Raw genomic sequence first — 19,427 nt, 5'->3', positions numbered from 1 at the left:
TATGGTATCGCGTCAGAGTAGATGCAAAAGAAGGCCAGTGTAAGGTGTTCTCTCCATCACAATTTTTTTGTCATTATGACGTGGTACAACACTCAGGAAACTCTTATGTCAACTGATTGGCCTCGGAAGACTTCGCAGTTAAAGATTTTAGTGTGTTCTTTGGTGTCTGGTTTACCGTATTAGTAACGCAATCGATCAGTCATATTTCTGCCACGAACCCTATTAGCTGTAAACCGCGGCTGAGCTCGCATTTCAGTAGTTTTTTTTTATTTATATCATGGGTGATGATAAGTAAGCTTGTAATTTACAGCTGTCTGCGTATATAACGGTGTAGAGACGTAGGTATAAAAATTGTACGCAGTGCCGGTATGTAGGTACATAATGAACGGCTTTCTGTTATTTTGGTGAAGGGCGAATCTGAAAGCATGCATTATATTTGCTAATTTGTTTAAAACATGTCTCGGTTAGTTACATCTGTACAGAAGTGAAGATTTTAGTGCTTCCTCTGGCACGCCTTGTAGGGGAAAGTGGCCCAAAATGACATAGTAGGGCAAAACGACATAGTGGCTTTTTTTAAATTTGGCATCTGACAGGTTCATTATCTTTGGTTTGCTTGATAGCTTGTGGTGGCTACACTTTGACCACAAGCGATTAATTTTTGCCTGCTTCCATATGGTGACGCCAACGAGCGTGGAAAATTTAGTGTCAGGAGGACATCTTATAAAGGCAAGTCTTTAAATCTGTGGCAATATTTTTATGGTGTTTCGTTAATTTTCGAAGTTATGACTAAAGATTACGCTTGTGTTGAAGAGCGCAAAATGACACAGAGACTGCAGAGACAATGCTCCAGGAGATTTCTCCAACTTCTTCCACTTGTAGTGTGCCTAAGAAACGCAGAGCTGGTGAAGGCTGCAACACCAAATCTGCAACCTCTGAAGAAGGAAAAGGAGCTGAGAAAATCAAACCGGGCTACTGAGAAGCATTTGGCCATGGTTTCCCGCTCCTCCCGCCCCCCACCCCCTTAGGTTAGTTAGGTTTAAGTAGTTCTAAGTTCTAGGGGACTGATGACCTCAGAAGTCCCATAGTGCTCAGAGGCATTTGAACCTGCTAAGAGAAAAGGTGTGTCATTTTGCCCCACCGGGTAACCCAAAATGTCACATTCACAACGTTTTTGAAATTGTGAGTACATTGGAAAACAAATTATTTTATACTGAATTCTTTATGCATATGCTACTGTATAAATACCAGTGAAATTTAAAATTGCATTTATATAACTTTATTGGCAAATATGAGCCGTGGAAGACAATTTTTTTGTATGTCGTTTTGGGTCACTTTCCCCTACACAGAAGCAACACATACCAACCAGTTCTTCCTTCCATTTCAGTGCATTGCAGTGCCTACATCTTTGACAGATCCACCTGAGATGACTAACTTATGATTAAACAAATGTAGCCTCACCAAAAGCCTCCCACGTTCCACTTGTAAAAGTATGGCGTCTTTCTGTTTGTCGTACAACCTTTAAATGAAACCATCGCTGCGAGACTTCAAGTATCTCGGAAGCTGTAAGAGAAGTGTGACGCTCAGCGGCTAAAATGCGACGAGCTTGTGACAGATATTAGTGTGCAACTACGGATTAAACACGTAGAGTATTCTATAAGCATTATATTCATTATGTTGAATCGTATTATGTAGATTATACCAAACAATAAAAGCGTTTTCACACTTACGGTACAGTTCAGAAGGCAAAGAATAAATAGCTTTTTAAAAGAGTAATTATTGTTCCATATTGGGCGTCATATTCTTGAAATCAATAAATGTGTTGAACTACGAGCGAAAGGCTCTTTACAATTTGTACAGAAACCAGACGGCAGTTATAAGAGTCGAGGGACATGAAAGGGAATCAATGGTTGGGAAGGGAGTGAGACAGGGTTGTAGCTCCTCCCAGATGTTATTCAATCTGTATATTGAGCAAGCAGTGAAGGAAACAAAAGAAAAATTCGGAGTAGGAATTAAATTCCAGGGAGAAGAAATAAAAACTTTGAGGTTCGCCGATGACACTGTAATTCGGTCCGAGACAGTAAAGGACCTGGAAGAGGAGCTGAACGGAATGGACAGTGTCTTGAAAGGATGATATAAGATGAAAATCAACAAAAGCAAAACGAGGATAATGGAATGTAGTCGAATTAAATCGGGTGATGCTGAGGGAATTAGATTAGGAAATGAGACGCTTAAAGTAGGAAATGAGACGCTTACTGTAGTAATTGAGTTTTGCTATTTGGGGAGCAAAATAACTGATGATGGTCGAAGTAGAGAGAATATAAAATGTGACTGGCAATGGCAAGGAAAGCGTTTCTGAATAAGAGAAATTTGTTAACATCGAGTATAGATTTAAGTGTCAGGAAGTCGTTTCTGAAAGTATTTGTATGGAGTGTAGCCATGTATGGAAGTGAAACATGGACGATAAATAGTTTAGACTAGAAGAGAATAGAAGCTTTCGAAATGTGGTGCTACAGAAGAATGCTGAAAATTAGAAGGATAGAGCACATAACTAATGAGGAGGTATTGAATAGAATTGGGGAGAAGAGAAATTTGTGGCGCAACTTGACTAGAAGAAGCGATCGGTTGGTAGGACATATTCTGAGGCATCAAGGGATCACCAATTTAGCATTATAGGGCAGCGTGGAGGGTAAAAATCGTAGAGGGAGACCAAGAGATGAATGAATATACTAAACAGATTCAGAAGGATGTAGGTTGCAGTAGGTACTGGGAGATGAAGAAGCTTGCACAGGATAGAGTAGCATGGAGAGCTGCATCAAACCAGTGTCTGGACTGAAGACCACAACAACTACAGACTTCGTAAGTAGCCTATGTTCTTCCTCAACGTTCAAGCTATCTCCACACCAAATTTCACGAAATCATTTCAGCGATTTAGTAGTGAAAGTGTAACAGAGTTAATATCGCATTTGTAATGTTAGCATGGAAGTATGGGTTAATGTATGCTAACGCTACCAGCAGATATGTTGTGTTTATGGCTCAAGAGGTACACAGCAAAACCATCAGAGGCCGCCATCACACAAGTACAACCACGTGCGCCCGCTTTTCGGGACCAGTTCTGCTTCCGCCACAATGTCCATCAGGCGAGTCGCATTTGTCCACCAATAATGTCGCCACCCACTAGAGAGCACTGCCTACCATGGGTAACTTCGTTTCCGCCTAGTAATGGCGGATATGGATATCCTTCCGCCTATAGCCAGAAAAGACGACATGGTGCGAACACTCTCGCAGTTCAGTGCCTGCAGCCAGCTCAGTTCAGTCGCTGCAGTAAGGCTAGTACAGACCGGTGCTAACGTTTCGTGCAATTACGCTAAGGAGCACAGTTCTGTGAGTTCTGTCCGAAAGACTACATTCCGACTTTGTTTTTATTAATCACTGACCTACAGCATTTTCCCTGACAGACAACTCAAACTTGACCTATTCATTTATTATCCACAATATACAAGCCCAACCCAATCTGACTGCTATACATTGACAACATGACTTCCAATAATTAACAGAAAATAAAGGCCCTGGATTGCAAGTAATCCTAATAATAATACAAACCCAAAAAGTATAAAATTAAAGAAGTATGAAACTACCTCCAACTCCGTTAATTGCCTAAACTCATTTCATTCAAGAATCCCGATAGTGCAAACCCCATTCTTTTTCATAAGTCACTTACCTCACAGAAAATCTCCATAACACGAACTGCAGCAATTACAGCAAGTAGCAACAACCGGCCGGCTAAATAAAAAGATTCTCACTACTATAGACTGTAACTACTAGGAGGCATATGGTTAGCAAAAGAAAGATTTTGTTGAAGAGCAAACAATGTATTTAGAAAATTTTACTCTATTCATGTGACATCCAGTTCCAAAAAAAATTATGACCGAGCGAGGTGGCGCAGTGGTTAGCACACTGGACTCGCATTCGAGTTGGTTCAATCCCGCATACGGCCCTCCTGATTTAGGTTTTCCGTGATTTCCCTAGATCACTTCAGACAAATGCCGGGATGGTTCCTTTGAAAGGGCACGGCCGATTTCCTTTCACATCCTTCCCTAATCCGAGCTTGTACTCCATATTTAATGACCTCGTTGCCGATGGGACGTTAAACATCACTCTCCTCCTCCTCCTCCAAAAATCATATAATTGTCAATAATTCCACAGCCCAAACATTATCAACCATACATCCATCCTCATACATTTCCTTTCGTATTTTCTTATAAACACATCATTTCACCTCACTTTACAACGCATGTCCTACCAACACAGAGTCTTCACTAAGAATATCATGCCCATACACTTGCCTATCCACTAGTTAACTACTAGTCGGTCCAAGAACAGCATCTCTTGCCGAGGACGCAGAGCGCCGTCAGCGATGATAACACAGTCTATAGCGCTGCCAACATACAAACAGGCTACTTACAAAACAAGTTTTCTGCTATCTTGGGTGTTTGGACTGAATTAATAGCAACATTCAGTTACAATGTCCCAATGGAGGTAAATATATGTGAAAATGTTTACGATTGTAGCTGTAGTAAAGACCATATCACTTTTCGTGTTAACAAAAGTGACTCCTCGCACAACAGCCCCACGATCTTGAGAAAGGGGCTTATGACCTCGCTGTTTTGTACCCAACAATTTTAATTCCATTCATCCATCTAAAATACCTTTCTGATCGGCTTTATGCCGCGACTGTGGTTATGATAGGATATAACAGTGTAGCTAAAGTTGCTGCGAGTGGAACTAGTAGCACGTACCTGATGGGGAAATCGCCATCTCTTTCTGACCACGCATACTTTATGTGGAATATACAACGATGTGGTCAGGTTTGAACAGTATAACTCTCCGTCAATTATGGATTTACTCTCTACGCTCCATTGATTTACATTCGTCCTTATTACTAATATGTGACGTGCTTTCTGGTTTGTACGTTACAAGAACTTCAGTCATGTATTACGAATACAGTTCTCTCGCTGCTGCCGCCGTCTTAAATTTCGTGCAACCTCGGCAGCTGCCAACATTCATCCTGCATTTTGTACAATTTTTTACAATAAATTACTGCAAGTAAAAGATAACAAATTTTAATTCCATGATTACTTTGTCATATACAGGATGATCCACCTAATGTCATAGAGTAGAGGTACTAATAGAAGGAGGCGTCAGAGCACGGAAGCGACCGGCCAGCACCGACAAAGTGAGACAATTGTCGCCTAGCGTGGCGCCTTCCTTTGACGAGCGCTGAAAGCTGCGACATTTCCTGTAGAAATAAACGCAAATAGTCCGGGCGATTAACTGGCGGTAAAGATCTGTTGTATTACGATGTATCTGACAGTGATCGTCGTTGTTGGCTCTGTTAACAAACAGGAGCTTTGGAACTGACTGTCTAGCCAACGGAGACGCAACAATCCTCCGCGCGTTTTCCAACCAAGAGCCACAAGCAACTCACGAATTTCAACCGCTGGTATTTCCGAAACACACAGAGCACAGATTTATATAAATCTTTCTCCCCTCTCATCTAGCTTGCCGAGGCCGAACTGTGCAATTATTTTTCGCGTCTCAACTTCACCAACGACTGTGTTCCACTCTCCTGTCGTGACCAAATATCTTCCCTTCTGACATATTTTGAGTTCATTAATATTACAAGAAGCAGTCATAAAATTCTAATTATCAAACCCCAAAAAATAGTTAAGCAATTAATTTTTTGTATGTAATTACAAGCCTGGAGATTGAAATGCCTGCGCCACAGTAGCGTAGCAAGCCGCTAGAGAAAAACAAAATAACGTAGTCCGTCTCCACCTAATCAGTAGGCTGCAGCATTTTGTTCAGATACCTCTACTGGCGCACTAATGTACTGTGGCACTGGTATTTCAAGCCATGCCAGGACTACAAATACACTACTGGCCATTAAAATTGCTACACCAAGAATAAATGCAGATGATAAACGGGTATTCATTGGACAAATATATTATACTAGAACTGACATGTGGTTACATTTTCACGCAATTTGAGTACATAGATCCTGAGTAATCAGTACCCAGAACAACCACCTCTGGCCGTAAAAACAGCCTTGATACGCATGGGCATTGAGTCAAACAGAGCTTGGATGGCGTGTACAAGTACAGCTGCCCATGCTGCTTCAACACGATGACACAGTTCTTCAAGAGTAGTGACTGGCGTATTGTGACAAGCCAGTTGCTCGGCCACCATTGACCAGACGTTTTCACGTGCATTATCCTGCTGAAATGTAGGGTTTTGCAGGGATCCAATGAAGGGTAGAGCCACGGGTCGTAACACATCTGAAATGTAATGTCCACTGTTCAAAGCGCCGTCAATGCGAACAAGAGGTGACCGAGACGTGTAACCAATGGCAGCCCATACCATCACGCCGGGTGATGCGCCAGAATGGCGATGACGAATACACGCTTCAAATGCGCGTTCGCCGCAATGTCGCCAAACACGGATGCGACCATCATGATCCTGTAAACAGAACCTGGATTCATCCGAAAAAATGACGTTTTGCCATTCGTGCACCCAGGTTCGTCGTTGAGTACACCATCGCAGGCGCTCCTGTCTGTGATGCAGCGTCAAGGGTAACCGCAGCCTTGGTCTCCGAGCTGATAGTCCATGCTGCTGCAAACGTCGTCGAACTGTTCGTGCAGGTGGTTGTTGTCTTGCAAACGTCCCCATCTGTTGCCAGGGATCGAGACGTGGCTGCACGATCCGTTTCAGCCGTGCGGATAAGATGCCTGTCATCTCGACTGCTAGTGATACGAGGCCGTTGGGATCCAGCACGGCATTCCGTATTACCCTCCTGAACCCACCGATTCAAAAAAATGTGTGAAATCTTATGGGACTTAACTGCTAAGGACATCAGTTCCTAAGCTTACACACTACTTAACCTATATTATCCTAAGGACAAACACACACACCCATGCCCGAGGGAGGACTCGAACCTCCGCCGGGACCAGCCGCACAGTCTATGACTGCAGCGCCTTAGACCGCTCGGGAACCCACCGATCCATATTCTGCTAACAGTCATTGTATCTCGACCAACGCGAGCAGCAATGTCGCAATACGATAAACCGCAATCGCGATAGGCCTTTATCGAAGTCGGAAACGTGGTGGTACGCATTTCTCCTCCTTACACGAGGCATCACAACAACGTTTCACCAGGCAGCGCCGGTCAACTGCTGTTTGTGTGTGAGAAATCGGTTGGAAACTTTCGTCATGTCTGCACGTTTTAGGTGTCGCCACCGGCGCCAACCTTGTGTGAATGCTCTGAAAAGCTAATCATTTGCTTATCACAGTATCTTCTTCCTGTCGGTTAAATTTCTCGTCTGCAGCACGTCATCTTGGTGGTGTAGCAACTTTTAATGGCCACTAGTATAATTCATATGGCTCTAAGCACTATGGGACTTAACATCTGAGGTCATCGCTCCCCTAGACTTAGAACTACGTAAACCTAACTAATCTAAGGACATTACACACATCCATGCCAGAGGCAGGATTCGAACCTGCGACCCTAGCAGAAACAAACAAAAAAGTAATTACACAACTATTTTTTTCGAGTTGAAAAATCAACTTTGACTACCCTTAGGTCTGTTCCAAAAATTCCGGAACTTCGTGCATAAAATTTTACTACGCTTACTTTTTGCTTATTGTGAATGGTCTTCGAAATACTCTCTTCCACAACTGATACACCGCTCCCAAAGCCGTTTCTACTTAAGGGAGCAATTCTGGTACGTCTCTTGCTGTATCAAACGAATTGCCGTCGCCGGATTTTTTTATGTCGTCTGCCGTAGCAAATCTTCGTCCTTTCAAATGGAGTTTCCAACTTTGGAAAAAAAATGTCCGGAGGGACCAGGTCTGGAGAGTACGAAGGATGAAGCAACACAGTGATATATGGTTTTTTGTTCAATAGTCACGCACCAACTGGGATGAATGAGCAGGTGCTTTACCGCGATGCAACAGCCATGAATTGTATCGCCACCTTTCAGGCCATTTCCTTCTCACATTTCCTCATAGGCGTCGCTACACGTCCCGATAGTACTTTCGATTAAAAGTTTGTCCCTGGGTGCGAATTAATGATGACCTAATCCTTCAAAATCAAAGAAAACTATCAGCATGCCTTTGACATTTGACCTGACCAGCTATTTTTTAGTCTTGGAGAAACTTTCCCGACCCATTGTGAAGATTGAACCGTGGTCTCAACATCATAACCGTAGACCCACGTCTCATCTTCAGTCATGATTCTATTAAGGAACAACTCTTTCTCATTTGCGCGATTGAAAAGCTCATCACAGATAGCGAGGCGAAGTTCTTTCTGGTCTTGACTCATGAGCCGCGGAACGAACTTGGCAGCAACTCGATGCATTCCAAGACGCTGTGTCAGTATCTCATGACATGATCCAGCTGAAATGTTACATTCCTTTGCAATTTCTCGGAGTCTTCGATTGGCACGCACAGTTTCGCTGACGTTCCTGATATGAGTGTCGTCGGTAGACGTCGAAGGGCGTCCTGAACAAGGGTCATCTTTTACTTCCGTCGGACTATTTTTAAACCATGTGAACCACTCGTAACACCGAGTACGGCCTAAGCACTCATCACCGTAGGTTTCTTGCATGATTTGTTGTGTCTCTGTAAAGATTCAGAGTTTCACGCAAAATTTAATGCAGACGTGTTACTCCTCTAATTCTGTCATCTCGAAATTCGCAAACTGTGCGACACAACTTTCTACTCAGTACAGCAATGAACAGTAACTAAAAGACACAAAACAATGAAACTTTCGGCAATCGCACATTAAACACAGGCCTGTGCAGGGATGTCAGCCGCATTTCGCTCCAACACACCATTGGCGCGAAACTACGAATGTTCCGGTATTCTCTAAAATGGCTCAAATGGCTCTGAGCACTATGGGACTTAACATCTATGGTCATCAGTCCCCTAGAACTTAGAACTACTTAAACCTAACTAACCTAAGGACAGCACACAACACCCAGTCATCACGAGGCAGAGAAAACCCCTGACCCCGCCGGGAATCGAACCCGGGAACCCGGGCGTGGGAAGCGAGAACGCTACCGCACGACCACGAGCTGCGGACCCGATATTCTCTGAATAGACCTCGTATACTCAAAGTTCTGTGTTATTCGGATTTGTGTTTGATATGTACCTTTTATATTTGTATGATAACAGTATTTTTTGTACGTCCATTCATACGACCACCAGAGCTCTTTCTATTTCCTGCAAATACCCCTTCACCTTCTTTTCAGTTCGTTCTTTACCTTTATCTGAGCCAATATATATAAAACTTTGATCCCCACTTCATAAATTTATCTTCTGTGCCGTTCGTGGTCTTGCAGTAGCGTTCCCGCCTCCCGAACACGGGGTCCCGGGTGCGATTCCCGGCGGGGTCAGGGATTTTCACATGCCCCGAGATGACTGGTTGTTATTGTGTCGTCTTCATCATCATCATTCATCCCGATTACGGTCGGAGGAAGGCAACGGCAAACCACCTCCACAAGGACATTGCCTAGTACGGCGGTGCGGGTCTCCCGCATCGTTCCCCTATGCTCTGTCACGGAGTATGGGACTTCATTTCCAGTTTCAACCGTCATACCTTACTGATTCCTAGCCGCACGCAGTTGCCGCGCGGTTTGAGGCGCCATGTCACGAACTGCGCGACACCTCCCGCCGGCGATTCGAGTCCTCCCTCGGGCATGGGTGTGTGTGTATTGTCCTTAGCATAAGTTAGTTAAAGTAGTGTGTAAGACTAGGTACCGATGACCTGAGCAGTTTGCTCCCTTAGGAATTCACAAACATTTTCACTGATTCCCAGATATCCATCTACAACCTTTCCAATTCTACCATTAGTTTTTCTAGTTTCCCGCACTGGGATCATGCAAATCAGTATTCGCATTCTGTATCATACCTACTCCTGAGTAGCACCCACCCAGAGTTCCAGAGGACTATTTTACCTCTGGAATATTGTATCCAGGAAAGCCAACGAAACGTTTTTTAGAACAACATGTAATAATGAAAGATAATGTGGTGGTCCGTCATTGCCCATCACATCGCAGTAAAGCAACCGTTAAAGACGTCCCGACTTTTCCTGGTGTTAGCATCACAGCTGCTGTATCAATCTGCGGTGCTCGGTAACTGTGACTATTGGATTCCTCCAGGATAAAATTCCTTTGTGTGCTAACCACAACAGAGAGAGCTACGTGTACCGTTTTGTGAACCGTGTTCCTGAACGTCGTGTCTCCCCGGCCTCACAGATCGTTGCAGTCTTCTCCATAACTCTGGCAAAAGGCCCTTCTAAGGTACCTCTAACTGGACCATTTGGACTTAGACTTCATCCTGCCTTGTGATAAGGCAGAGACTGGCATACCGAGAGAGGAGTCATATAGCATGTTTCCGGGCCTTTAATAAAATGGGATTTATGCGCCACTGTTGTTATTCCTTCACAGAACCTTAAAGACATCTCATTCCCGCTTCTAAGGACGATAGACTTAAAATAGTGTGTTCCTTAATATAAATTTATAATGTATGACCCGTACCTTCTCAAATGTTTTCGGCGATTTCCATAACGCCTTATCAGAATCAGTTTCACAAAAGCAAAGAAAGCTGTCTTCGGTAAAACAGTACTACTGGCATCAGATGTTGATATGAAAAAAAGAAAAAAGCATGCCAAATTTAAAAGAACTTAAAGTCCTCAAGATGGCAAAGTTTTGCAGAAGTTCGAAATATAGCGCCTACTTCAATGCGAGATGCTTTTAATAATTTCCACAATGAAACTCTGTCTCAGAATCTGGCAGAAAACCCAAAGAGATTCTGGTCATACATAAAGTACACCAGTGGCAAGACGCAGTTAATATCTTCACTGCGCGATATCAACGGTGAAGTCACTGATGACAGTGCCACTAAAGGAGAGTTACTAAACACGGTTTTCCGAAACTCCTTTACCAAAGATGTAAATATTACTAAATTCTAATCAAGAACAACTGCCAAGATGAAAACATAGAACTGGATAGCCTCGATGTAGCAAAGCAGCTTAAATCACTTAATAAAGGCAAGGCCTCCGGTCCCGATTATATACCAGTTAGGTTCCTTTCCAAGTATGCTGATACAATAGCTCCAGATTTAGCAATTATGTGCAACCGCTCGCTCACAGAAAGATCTGCACCTAAAGACTGGTAAATTGCTCAAGTCACACCAATACCCAAAAAGGGAAGTAGGAGTAATCCGCTGAATTACAGGGACATATAAACTAACGTCGATTTTCAATAGGGTTTTGGAACATATACCGTGTTCGAACATTATGAATTACCTCGAAGAAAACGATTTATTGACACATAGTCAGCACGGATTCAGAAAACATCGTTCCTGTGAAACACAACTAGCTCTTTATACTCATGAAGTAATGAGTGCTATCGACAGAGGATCTCAAATTGATTCCATATTTTTAGATTTACAGAAGGCTTTCGACACCGTTCCTCACAAGCGTCCTCTGACCAAACTGCGAGCCGATGGAATATCGCTTCAGTTGTGAGACTAGATTCGTGATTTCCTGTCAGAAAGATCACAGTTCGTAGTAACAGACGGAAAGTCATTGAATAAAACAGAAGTAATATCCGGCGTTCCCCAAGGAAGTGTTATAGGCTCTCTATTGTTCCTGATCTACACTCCTGGAAATTGAAATAAGGAAGGGGAAACTTTATTGACACATTCCTGGGGTCAGATACATCACATGATCACACTGACAGAACCACAGGCACATAGACACAGGCAACAGAGCATGCACAATGTCGGCACTAGTACAGTGTATATCCACCTTTCGCAGCAATGCAGGCTGCTATTCTCCCATGGAGACGATCGTAGAGATGCTGGATGTAGTCCTGTGGAACGGCTTGCCATGCCATTTCCACCTGGCGCCTCAGTTGGACCAGCGTTCGTGCTGGACGTGCAGACCGCGTGAGACGACGCTTCATCCAGTCCCAAACATGCTCAATGCGGGACAGATCCGGAGATCTTGCTGGCCAGGGTAGTTGACTTACACCTTCTAGAGCACGTTGGGTGGCACGGGATACATGCGGACGTGCATTGTCCTGTTGGAACAGCAAGTTCCCTTGCCGGTCTAGGAATGGTAGAACGATGGGTTCGATGACGGTTTGGATGTACCGTGCACTATTCAGTGTCCCCTCGACGATCACCAGTGGTGTACGGCCAGTGTAGGAGATCGCTCCCCACACCATGATGCCGGGTGTTGGCCCTGTGTGCCTCGGTCGTATGCAGTCCTGATTGTGGCGCTCACCTGCACGGCGCCAAACACGCATACGACCATCATTGGCACCAAGGCTGAAGCGACTCTCATCGCTGAAGACGACACGTCTCCATTCGTCCCTCCATTCACGCCTGTCGCGACACCACTGGAGGCGGGCTGCACGATGTTGGGGCGTGAGCGGAAGACGGCCTAACGGTGTGCGGGACCGTAGCCCAGCTTCATGGAGACGGTTGCGAATGGTCCTCGCCGATACCCCAGGAGCAACAGTGTCCCTAATTTGTTGGGAAGTGGCGGTGCGGTCCCCTACGGCACTGCGTAGGATCCTACGGTCTTGGCGTGCATCCGTGCGTCGCTGCGGTCCGGTCCCAGGTCGACGGGCACGTGCACCTTCCGCCGACCACTGGCGACAACATCGATGTACTGTGGAGACCTCACGCCCCACGTGTTGAGCAATTCGGCGGTACGTCCACCCGGCCTCCCGCATGCCCACTATACGCCCTCGCTCAAAGTCCGTCAACTGCACATACGGTTCACGTCCACGCTGTCGCGGCATGCTACCAGTGTTAAAGACTGCGATGGAGCTCCGTATGCCACGGCCAACTGGCTGACACTGACGGCGGCGGTGCACAAATGCTGCGCAGCTAGCGCCATTCGACGGCCAACACCGTGGTTCCTGGTGTGTCCGCTGTGCCGTGCGTGTGATCATTGCTTGTACAGCCCTCTCGCAGTGTCCGGAGCAAGTATGGTGGGTCTGACACACCGGTGTCAATGTGTTCTTTTTTCCATTTCCAGGAGTGTATATTAACGACGTAGGAGACAATCTGAGTAGTTGTCTTAGATTCTTTGCAGATGATACTGTCATTTACCATCTTGTAAAGTCATCGGATGACTAAAACGAACTGCAAAATGATTTAGATAAGATATAGTGCCAAAAGTGGCAATTGATCCTGAATAAAGAAAAGCGTGAAGTTATTCACATGAGTTGCTAAATTTCGATTACGCGACAAGTCACATAAACCTGAAGACTGTAAATTCATCTAATTACTTAGGGACTACAAATACAAATAGCCTAAACTGGAACGATCACATAGATAATGTTGTGAGTACAGCAAACCAAAGACTGCGATTCATTGGCAGGACACTTAGAAGGTGCAACACGCCTGTGCGCCCTGTTCTGGAGTATTGCTGTGCGGTGTGGGATCCGCATCAGGTGGGACTGACGGATGACATCGAGAAACGTTCAAAGAAGGGCAGCTCGTTTTGTACTGTCGCTAAATAGATGAGATAGTGCCACAGACATGATACGTGAATTGGAGTGGCAATCATTAAAACAAAGGTGTTTTTCGTTGCGACGGGATCTTCTCATGAAATTTCAATCACCAGTTTTCTCCGATTGAGAAAACGTTCTGTGGGCTCCCACCTACGTAGGGAGAAATGATTTTCACGATCAAATAAGAGAAATCAGGGCACGCACAGAAAAATTTAAGTGCTCGTTCGTGAGTGGAACGGCAGAGAGACAGATTAAAGGTGATTCATTGAACCCTCTGCCAGGCACTTTATTGTGAATAGCAGAGTAATCACGCAGATGTAGATGAAGAAACAGAGTGCGTGTCGAGCACAGCATTGTTCATAAGTGAAAAGCGGACGATCGGTTATCGGAATAAGAAGATACTGGAAGCATTTTGGAATCTACTGCCCTCACAGTATCTTCAAAATTACGTAGACAGTTGTAGTTCGTATTGAAAAGTACTTCTGAAAAGAGCAGGTGACAAAACAAATCTAAGGAAGACCCGTACCAGTAGGGACAGGTTAGCGGGACATCTGCTTAACTGCTGGGCGCCCCTCGGCTCACTAACGGGCAGCCGCAACTTGTACAGGGTACCCGCCAGACAGCCACATTAGACGCGCGCAAACCAGGTGACCAACCCTGCCTGCGTTCGCTCTGCTGGTGCACATCAGCCGCCAAGGCTCCCCCGCGCGTCAGCCTTTCGCCCATCCCAGCTCACGTGTGCATTTGCCCCCCCCCCCCTCCCCCCGTTGCCCGTCGACGGGCACGTAAGCTAGAACAGCCCTGTCCCCCTGTCCTACGCCATTGCACTGGAAGTAACAGCAGAGGAGAAAAAACTAGGCTAGGGCTTACACAGCGAGGGGCAGACGAGGATAGCTGCTTCCTCCCTCCTCCGCCCTACCCGAGAAATTTTTGCAATCCAAAATCGCATTCTCCCTACCAAACAGACAAAATGTTCGGTATTAGCTTCAAGGAAGTCACAACACACAATTTTTCATTATTATTGACTAGTAGCTAGGCCACCCAGAAACTCTTATTTCGAAATCTTAGAATTACTTCATCATTGCCTGTGATACTAACATGTGCCCGTCCCCTCTCCTAAGATTTTGTCTTGGATATTCTCTTAATAGTAGATGCAGACAGATAATTCAAGACACATAAAAATATTAAGAAGGACGCTTTGTTTAGCAGTCGCGTAGTGAAGAATGGGAAACGTAGGTAAAGGTCACTATCAGACGATTCGAAAAACTGATGCTTGCGCAACCGCTGCGGTCGTAGGTTCGAATCCGGCCTCGGGCATGCATGTGTGTGATGTTCTTAGTTTAGTTAGGCTTAAGTAGTTCTAAGTTATAGGGGACTGATGACCTCAGATGTTTAAGTCCCGTTTTGCTCAGAGCGATTTGAACCATTTGAACTGATGTTTTGTTGTTGTGGTTCTCAATCCAAAGGCTCCCCTGATGCAGCTCTACAAGCTAGCCTTTTCATCTCTGTGTAACTACTACAACACACATCTATTCGATACCGCTGACAGTAGATAATCCTTCGTCTCCCTCTAAAAACTTTGCCTCCCCTCCCTCTTACCATCTCCCCCCTCCACACACACACACACACACACACACACACACACACACACACACACACACACACACACACACACACACACAAACTGACGATATCTTGATACCAAATTGAGCCATAGCTTTCTTTCCTCCCCAATTTCGTTTAATGCCACTTTATTAGTTATGTAACAACTTAATCTTCAGCATTCGTCTGCAACATCACATTTTAAAAGCTTCCATTCTCTTCTTGTCATTCCTGCTAATTCTTCACGTACACCTCCAGAAAATGTTCTAAACATTTAAATTTAATTTCGATGTTAACCAATTTTTTTTTCAGAAATGCTTTTCTTACTATTGTTAGTCTCCATTTTATTCACTCTCTACTTCGGCCATCATCAGTTTTTTGCTGCCCAAATAGCAAAACTCATCTGTACCTTTAGCATTTCATTTGATAATCTAATTCCCTCAGTATCACCTGATTTACCTTGTTTTACGTTTGTTGATGTTGTCTTACAGTCTTTTTCAAAGACGCGATCCATTCCGTTTAAATGACCTTCAAAACCCATTGTTACCTCTGAGAGAAGTGCAGTGTCATGTTCAAATCTGAAAGTTTTTGTTTCTTCTCCCTGAACGTTAATTCCCCTATTTCTCCTTGGTGTCATCAGAGCGTGGTCAATGTACAGACTGCATAACATGGGGAATAGGCTACAATCCTATCTATTTCTCAGCTACTACTTCCCTCTCATGTCCTTCGACTCTCGTAGACGGTCAGACAGTTTGTCAAATTTCAATTATTTCTCAAATTATTTGGCAGTAAGTCGCTTTCTTTTTTCTCTTTTTCTTTTTTTTTTTTTCAAAAATGGAAGTGAACGTTTGGCGTCATTGGCCGGGATGCCCCTTGCGGGGCAGGTCCGGCCACCTAGATGCAGGTCTTATTACATTCGGCGCCACATTGGCGATCTGCGCGCCGGATGATGATGCAATGATGATGAAGAGAACACAACACCCAGTCCTTGAGCGGAGAAAATCCGCGCCCCAGCCAGGAATCGAACCCGGGCCCCTTAGGACGGCAGTCCGTCACGCTGACTATTCAGCTATCGGGGCGGATTTTTTATTTATTTTTTTTCCAAAAGAAGAATGTGTTCGATATGTGTGAGACAAATATGGACTGACGGATGAATTGATAAAGAAATTCGGAGGTTTACACTTGTGACTATCAAACAAAAAAGCCTGTTGCTTGCCGGACTTTCTAGGTGGCGGACCGTACGCATTTCGATGTCCCGCCGCGCATGTTGAGCGGAAATCAGTTTGTGTTGCATTTTATCTCGTTGTATCGTGAATTGTCAATATTGCTGAAGTGACCGATCATTATATGAACAAGAACAAAATGTCAGCTGCCATTGCGAAAACTGTAGAGGTATTACGACTTTCTTATCTCAGTATAGCAGAGTTGAAAAAAATCAAGCCCTCCTCATTCTTCCGCAGACGATTTGTGTGTGTCCACGTAGAGGTAGTTCAAAGAACTAACGTTTTTAGAAGACCACGTAGATAATCGTTGAGCAAGTGGAGTTGATTTTCACGTCAGTATGATTTCGTTTTGAACAGGAGGGTGAGGGAACTCTAACAAGTTATCAAAAGTTTGACGTATTCAGAGGCTGTAGGACATAGACTTCACTCTCGGAGCTGTATGGTAACGCACAACCTGACAACATAGTGGTAGTAGCTGTAGCAGTAGTACTTTTAGTGATCCGCAGATCATCTTTAAAGGATATTGGACAGGCCGTGGTATTACAATCTAAGATCAACAAAAATAACATAATTCATACAGAAAGGCATTTACATTTTTACAGTTAAAGTTTGGCAAGGGTGGGACAGGTAATTGGCTATGACCCTATAATACGATCCATCTCGACATTTACCTGAAGTAATTTAGAGAAACCTAAATCTGGATGGCCAGATCAAGATTGGACTGTCCACCCTCCTGAATAAAAGGCCAGTCAGCTTAACAGTGCTATCTCGTTCGATTTATCCCTAGTGCATACGAGTATATCACAAAGACGTTATTTAATACTGTGCAAGGCTAGTGCTACACTGTCACTCATTTCTCACTCCCAGTCACCGCACACACGTTACACACTGTACATATATGAAGGGCTTATTTCAATGGTGGCACAAGTCCATTTTTGTTCATTCTGAGATACAGAGTCCTAAAGTTAAATGAGCGCTGAAAAATTTGCAATTGAGGTACCAGAAATACTCAATATATATACTTGAATATTTCTGGTACCTCCACTGCTGATTTTTCAGCGCTCATTTAACTTTAGGACTCTGCATCTCGGGTCTTTGTACCCGTGGTCTAGGGGTAGCGTCTTTGATTCATAATCAGAACGTCTTTGGTCCCGGGTTCGATCCCCGCCACTGCCTAAATTTTGATAAATAATCAGCATTGGCGGCCGAAGACTTCCGGCATAAGAAGTCAGCCTCATTCCGCCAACGACCTTGCCAAAAAGGGCGGAGGAGCGGATAAAGGTTCAAGGCACTCTCTTGTCCTAGGGGTGGGAAATTGCCCCTAAAGGCGGAAGAATCAGCAATAATCAACGACATGAGGATTCAGAAGGCAAGGGAAACCACTGCATTAAAGACACGTAACGTTATCCACAGGACATGTGGCCTGTAATTGAAGAAGTGTCATGATGATCTCTCCATTGGCAAAAGATTCCGGAATAGTCCCCCACTCGGATCTCCGGGAGGGGACTGCCAAGGGGGAGGTTACCATGAGAAAAAGATTGAATAATCAACAAAAGGATAACGTTCTACGAGTCGGGGCATGGAATGTCAGAAGCTTGAACGTGGTAGGGAAACTAGAAAATCTGAAAAGGGAAATGCAAAGGCTCAATCTAGATATAGTAGGGGTCAGTGAAGTGAAGTGGAAGGAAGACAAAGATTTCTGGTAAGATGAGTATCGGGTAATATCAACAGCAGCAGAAAATGGTATAACAGGTGTAGGATTCGTTATGAATAGGAAGGTAGGGCAGAGGGTGTGTTACTGTGAACAGTTCAGTGACCGGGTTGTTCTAATCAGAATCGACAGCAGACCAACACCGACAACGATAGTTCAGGTATACATGCCGACGTCGCAAGCTGAAGATGAACAGATAGAGAAAGTGTATGAGGATATTGAAAGGGTAATGCAGTATGTAAAGGGGGACGAAAATCTAATAGTCATGGGCGACTGGAATGCAGTTGTAGGGGAAGGAGTAGAAGAAAAGGTTACAGGAGAATATGGGCTTGGGACGAGGAATGAAAGAGGAGAAAGACTAATTGAGTTCTGTAACAAGTTTCAGCTAGTAATAGCGAATACCCTGTTCAAGAATCACAAGAGGGGGAGGTATACTTGGAAAAGGCCGGGAGATACGGGAAGATTTTAATTAGATTACATCATGGTCAGACAGAGATTCCGAAATCAGATACTGGACTGTAAGGCGTACCCAGGAGCAGATATAGACTCAGATCACAATATAGTAGTGATGAAGAGTAGGCTGAAGTTCAAGACATTAGTCAGGAAGAATCAATACGCAAAGAAGTAGGATACAGAAGTACTAAGGAATGACGAGATACGTTTGAAGTTCTCTAACGCTATAGATACAGCAATAAGGAATAGCGCAGTAGGCAGTACAATTGAAATGGAATGGACATCTCTAAAAAGGGCCATCACAGAAGTTGGGAAGGAAAACATAGGTACAAAGAAGGTAGCTGCGAAGAAACCATGGGTAACAGAAGAAATACTTCAGTTGATTGATGAAAGGAGGAAGTACAAACATGTTCCGGGAAAATCAGGAATACAGAAATACAAGTCGCTGAGGAATGAAATAAATAGGAAGTGCAGGGAAGCTAAGACGAAATGGCTGCAGGAAAAATGTGAAGACATCGAAAAAGATATGATTGTCGGAAGGACAGACTCAGCATACAGGAAAGTCAAAACAACCTTTGGTGACATTAAAAGCAACGGTGGTTACATTAAGAGTGCAACGGGAGTTCCACTGTTAAATGCAGAGGAGAGATCAGATAGGTGGAAAGAATACATTGAAAGCCTCTATGAGGGTGAAGATTTGTCTGATGTGATAGAAGAAGAAACAGGAGTCGATTTAGAAGAAATAGGGGATCCAGTATTAGAATCGGACTGTAAAAGAGCTTTGGAGTACTTACGGTCAAATAAGGCATAAGGGATCGATAACATTCCATCAGAATTTCTAAAATCATT

At 44.2% G+C, this 19,427-nt stretch overlaps 1 protein-coding gene across 2 annotated transcripts in view; it reads left to right on the top strand.

The window, feature by feature from the left end:
- The window catches only part of LOC126466867 (TNF receptor-associated factor 4), a 581,524-nt gene that overhangs the window by 384,818 nt on the left and 177,279 nt on the right, over positions 1 to 19,427 (top strand). The gene's annotated exons all lie outside the window — the stretch shown is intronic.

The sequence above is a fragment of the Schistocerca serialis genome, chromosome 1 (genome assembly GCF_023864345.2).
Source record: "Schistocerca serialis cubense isolate TAMUIC-IGC-003099 chromosome 1, iqSchSeri2.2, whole genome shotgun sequence".
Lineage (NCBI taxonomy): Eukaryota > Metazoa > Arthropoda > Insecta > Orthoptera > Acrididae > Schistocerca > Schistocerca serialis.
This window is presented reverse-complemented; position numbering and strand designations above follow the sequence as displayed.